Source organism: Lotus japonicus, chromosome 3, assembly GCF_012489685.1.
Source record: "Lotus japonicus ecotype B-129 chromosome 3, LjGifu_v1.2".
Lineage (NCBI taxonomy): Eukaryota > Viridiplantae > Streptophyta > Magnoliopsida > Fabales > Fabaceae > Lotus > Lotus japonicus.
In genome coordinates this window covers 23232169-23238168 of record NC_080043.1, presented here as the reverse complement: position 1 = coordinate 23238168, position 6000 = coordinate 23232169, and positions in this window count along the sequence as shown.

Genomic DNA, 6000 nt, shown 5'->3' with positions numbered 1-6000 from the left:
CATTAAACCCAACAACACACAATACCACACCAGCAATACAAAAGACCTCATGCAGAGAAAAAGACTACAGCTCCAACACCAGCAAAAAACAACAGCACCATATTGTAACACCCCGATTTCGATGGTGCCACTTTAGTGACTTTAAATCAATAGTGCGGAAAATGCGTAAATATTTTTTTCGTTTTCTTTTCAAATAGAAGACTTAACATAATGAAGACTCAACCCAAAGATAATAAACATAAGGTAATTTGGAGATAGTGCCCGCAGGTGAATAAGTACATCCCATGGTCAGAGCCATGAATTTTATGAATACAGTTTTCAAGAAGATAAGTCAGCCCCAAACGGCCTTCGAAAGACTTCCTATGCCCGACAAACTCCCTGTGATCCTCCTGGAAGAGAACCACACAAAAGCTAATAGTCGGGGACCTACCCTGCTCCAAAATGAGAAATGACAATCAGAGCTATGAAAACAATCCCCCATATAATATACTCCTAACATCGACCCTCATCCGATCATGCATGAAGTCCGGGTCCACGTCGAAGGCTCAGTAGTAGTCATTGCGCTCAGGATCCTCCCCGAACGACGAACCATCTTGAATCAGCTGTTGGACGTCTGGCAGCAGGCCGACCGCCCAAACACAACCATACACACAAAGCCAAGGCGCTAGGGTCAACTCACGGAATATAATAGATAATACAAGCAACATGTGATGAATAAAGGGGTATATATATATATATAGGTTGTATATATATGTATAAGTTATGTATCATCTACCCTAAGGTATATACATAACACGTTATCAGATTTCTAATAACAATTCAATATTCAATATCTCAACAATTCAATAAGTTATATCTCGAAAAACTCGATAAGCAATATATCAACAAATATAGTTAAGTGCATGGTATGCCAATGCAATGTCATGCTCAAAATATGATCCGGATAAAATGTCACCCTCACGATGACCCGAAGCATCTCGCTCCGCTAAAGCATCTCGCTTTTATGAAGCATCTCGCTCCTGTGAAGCAGCACACTCCTGTGAAGCATCTCGCTCCTATGAAGTCCGATCTGAGATCGTCCTTCGGAAAGCAGCACACTTTCCAAGAAATGTATGCATGAATGCAATATGGTTAGCCAAACAACGAATCGTCCTCACCAAGGCACGCGTGTCTAGCTAGAGTACATTGTCTCTACAATACCCTAAGGTAAACAAAGAAGTGCTAGTCACACTTTGGTAACTTTCCTAGTCACTTGGGCTCACCGTCTCGATGGCCAACCAAACTGCTCCACGAGCAAAAGAATGCATCTCGCACTTGGTGACCTTTCAACTTACCATGGCTCACCATCTCGATGGCCAAACAAACTGCTCAATGAGCAAAATGCCAACGCACAATGGTTTCCCCAGAAACCTGGATCCGACGACACTTCTCATTTTCAAAACTTAATGTTCAAGCCCTAAACTTTCGTCTGAGTCTTTTATCATTATATTAAGGGTTTTGAGGTTGTTTAATACATTATGGAGGTTCATTATGAGATTGTTTAAGTTTCGTCTCTAATCCTATTAGTTTCAAAGATCCCATAATTCCAATGATTCCCTGGAGAAGGTCTCAAAACAAAAGGTCCATCATCACCCAAGTAATGGCCCGAGAAGTTCCCAGGTAAGCTGGCCGGGCACAATGCCTCATTAAAAGCCCTTCTTGCCTTAGACAGAACAACCCAAGTTCTTACGTGAATTCAAATGGGGTTTTTCCAATATCATTTTCAAACTCAATTTTCCTTTGAGAAGGTCTCGATCCATAAAACAATAATAGGGTACGAACCCCGGTCCGTCCCATCAAACTTCCCCAAAACTCGTCAGGAGTCTGGCATAACTACCCGTTATCCACTATCTTGACGTTCCTCACTCATTCGCACAATTGCACGGTATATTCAATATAGTCAGCAATTCAAGTGCGTAATAGAAAGACACAATATAATCAATATAATCCAAATATCATGTGAACAAATAATCACATAGCCTATAGTTAACCATTTTAACAATTAAGCATGCGAGTCAATTATCAACATATCAATGCGATAAATCCTAATCTCCCATGTCGGTCGAAGCCCAGAAAACGGAGACACACGTCTCAATCAGTTCACTCGGCCGAAGCCTTCAGAAAACATTTTCAATCCAGACAATTCATATGCATAAACAATAAATCAAGTCGAATTTATCGACGCCTACAAAGCATTAGCTAGCAAGTAAGTTGCCCTAACCTCGAACTCGTCCAGTGTGTTCAAGCAAGGCTCCTTCACAATCCTCTTTTCCTGCTCCAAGTGTTCCTCCAAACGAATCTTTGAGCAAACGAAGCGAAAGTCAATCAAAACAAGTCAATTCGGTCAAAACAATACTAACTAGCGTTAGACAAAGCTTAAGAAGCTTCAGAGTACAATATCTAAGCATGGATAGATGACAGAACCTCGTTTGCTAAAACGAGCATAACTCGAGCTACAGAACTCGGAATGACACGAAACCAGCGCCAAAATTTCGACAATCAAAAGAGCTACGCAATGGCTCAGGTCATAGAGACCCAAAAATTATTTTTGGACACGGTACCCTAAGCAATAGGTTTCGGCCACTATGTAAAATAGGGTTTCCGAACTTTTTCTTCGATCTAAATCAATTCCTAGGTATTCTTAGGCGATATCTAGGCCAGGGAAACTCTCAGAAAAATTATCGGGTCGAAAACTGTCGCAGGGGTATTTTGGTCAATATTTTTAGCTCGGAAACTCAAAATCAGAATTTCGAAAAATAAATTAGATGGGGTCGATACCAACGACGATTATGACGACTAATCTTACTAACGCTAAGCTCAGTCGAGGGTTTTAAGCCCAAAGGTTGGAACTTTAGCCAAAAATGGGTATTATGAGCAGAATTGAAACTCGGCGGCATTTCGGCGAGAATCGGCGAAATGTAATCCGCTAAACATGCTCAGGGGCACGCAGGGAATAAGTTTAGATAAAAAGATGAAGTTATCTGGATAGTTTTTGTAAAAACCTCAAAACTAAGAGTACAGAAAGACATAGTGAAAAGCGGCAGAATTTACTATCAGAAGTAAGGATTAGCATCAGTACCTTGAGACCTACGCGTAGCAACGAACTGTGGAACGATCAAGCAAGAATCGGCGAAAAACTCTTCTCCTCCTTCTCCTCTTGGCCGCGGGTTTGGGTGGGTTTTTGGGTGAGATTTTGTTTTTCATTCTTCAAGCTACAACCTATATATAGTGGATGAAATGGAAGATATTTATCAAAGATCGGATAAGGATGAATGGATATTTATCAAAGATCGGATAAGGATGAATAGATATTTATCAGAGATTGGATAAGGATGAATAGATATTTATCAAGGGTTGGATAAGGATGAATAGATATTTATCAGAGATTGGATAAGGATGAATAGATATTTATCAAAGATATTTTGAGAAGATATTTTGTAAATCGGTACAGATTTGTTTAGATATCGGAGGATTTAACTCATAGAGTTAAGATAAAAATATAAGAGCGATTCTGATTTCTTCCTACTGATTCCAACGTATTTTAGACACGATATTCTCCCCGCTGAATCTTCTAATTCTTCAAAGAAATATCAGCATGATTTTTGGTTTTCGAGGCTTGTTTTTAATGTTTACCGGCTTAAAATGCACTTTATGGTTTTGACCTCGGATGCAGAAACTTCCTTCTGAAGAAGGATTTGGAACGTCGATTAGAGTGGGCGTACGTGGATGAAATCATTATTTGAAGCTCCGAACAGGGAAAGTCTTCATCGTAGGTTAACTTAATCGCTCTAGAAAAACCAGGGATTCAGTTTCGGCAAATCTCCCGGTATCGGAAATGAGTGTTCGTAAATTCCAGGGTTTCGTATTAAATCCTAATTGTGAACAGGAAATTAATTAATTTATTCTAAGCTTAAAACTTGGGTCTTACACATATGCATATTATTCCAAAATATCTAAGTATCAAAGGCAAAACACCACCACAAGGACACCCATACATTAAGGCCAAGCAGCAATATCATCTGCGTAATTCACGAAAACACCAACATAGCCCAAGCACACCAAATCTCATTAGAACCTCATACTACAACAAAACCACACCAGAATTTCCTTGTCCACGTCATCTTTCACCAACAAACCTGCTTCTCATTACCTTCCTTAGCACATGCGAAACTCTGAAGCAATCTACCTCTTCCCTCGAACGTTCAATTTCTTGTAAGTCATTCAAAAGTTTCCATGGTCAAACCCCTGGTTTTACTACCTAGCTCACATCTAAGGTAGAATCGCTTTCCAACCATATATGATGAAAGTAGGGATGTCATTGGGTACGTGTGGGCATGGGTAGTATATATCCACCACCCACTCCATAGGTGAAAATTCATATTCATACCCGCTCCATACCCACATGGATATTCATTAAATGAGTTTTAACTGAATTTTAAAGTATCCATGAATATCCATGGGCACCTGACACCCATGAACATATATGGATTCACATATATTTGTTCAAATGAAAATAATATTAAAAATAAAATTTAAGATTAGACTTTACAGTCAACCAATGTGTAAAGGAAAATACTTCTTTTTTATCCTTTTTTTTGTTCTAAGAGTTTTCATTTACCATTACCATTGTACAAGTTTACTTGAAGGAGAACTATAAGACTATGTACAATGGTTCTCTTTCTCAACACCCTCCTTTTTCACTCTTTACACTCCACAACATCTTCTTTCTTCCATCTAATAATTCAACACACATTCAAATTTTACTCACTACAATGGTTTTGTTTAATAAAATTTAACACCCTACCCCACCACTTTTATTTCATATTCTTATTTTCGTTTATGTTTTTGTTTTTGTGATTATATTTTAATAAAAATTAGGCTTAATTCCAGTTTGGGTCCCTGATGTTTCACAAATGTGCGGTCTGCATCCCCTGTGTTTAAAATGTGCGGTCAACATCCCTCATGATTCCAGAACGATCTATTGAGGCCCTTCTGTTGAGTTCCGTTAGTTGACTAGACGGAACTCGCTGACAGTGCATTTTTTCTAAAACACAATTATTAAATTCATTAATTCTGAAAAAAAATGGCTTTTTGAAAAGAAAAAAAATTTATCACCAAACCCAGATCCCACCACCATCATCAACCTCTCTCCAAGCCTACCATCAAATCAGAATCCACCCCCAACCCACCCACCACCATCACCAACTCCACGCGACCCTTAACCCAAAACCCATCACCCAGAACCACCATTATCACCAACCAAACTCTCTCCTCCACGCCATCCCCAACCCACCCCACCACCATCACCCAGAAACCCATAACACATATCTCACCCCCAACCCACCCACCACCAGCACCCAGAAACCCAGAACACAAAACCCACCCAAAAAACACCAGAAGCTTCATCTTTCTTCATCTCTGTAACAACCACCACAAACCATCAATGTTAATTTTCTTCACCGACACCCACTGTAACAGCCACCACCAACTGCTAAAAAGAAACGCAGCCTCTTTGTCGTCGCCGATCGTCCACCGCTTCCCACATGCAAAAGAGCCGCACACATCGAGGTGCTATAGATCGAGGCATGGTGCAATAGATCTAGGCTAAAAGGGGGAGGATTTTCGCTCACCATGCGCTCATTTTCAATGAGAAATTGAGACGGAGTCTGCATATAAGGATTTTGGGATTTGCGGCTACATATTGTTTCTAATGAGATTTGGATTTGTGAACCTCTTTGGCAAGATGAACCCAGTCGAAAAAAGAGGAATTTGTTTCTAAATCATGTTGTTTTTTCTGGTTTTGCTAGTAATTTAATTTCCTTTTGCAGGTTTAAATTTTTGTTTTGATTCGTTTAAAGGTGGGAAATTTATGGGTGTGAGGAGAGAAAAAAAAAGGGATTTGATGTTGCTTTTTTCTTCCACTGCAAATTCAATTCACTGTACCAATGGTAGAACCAATTC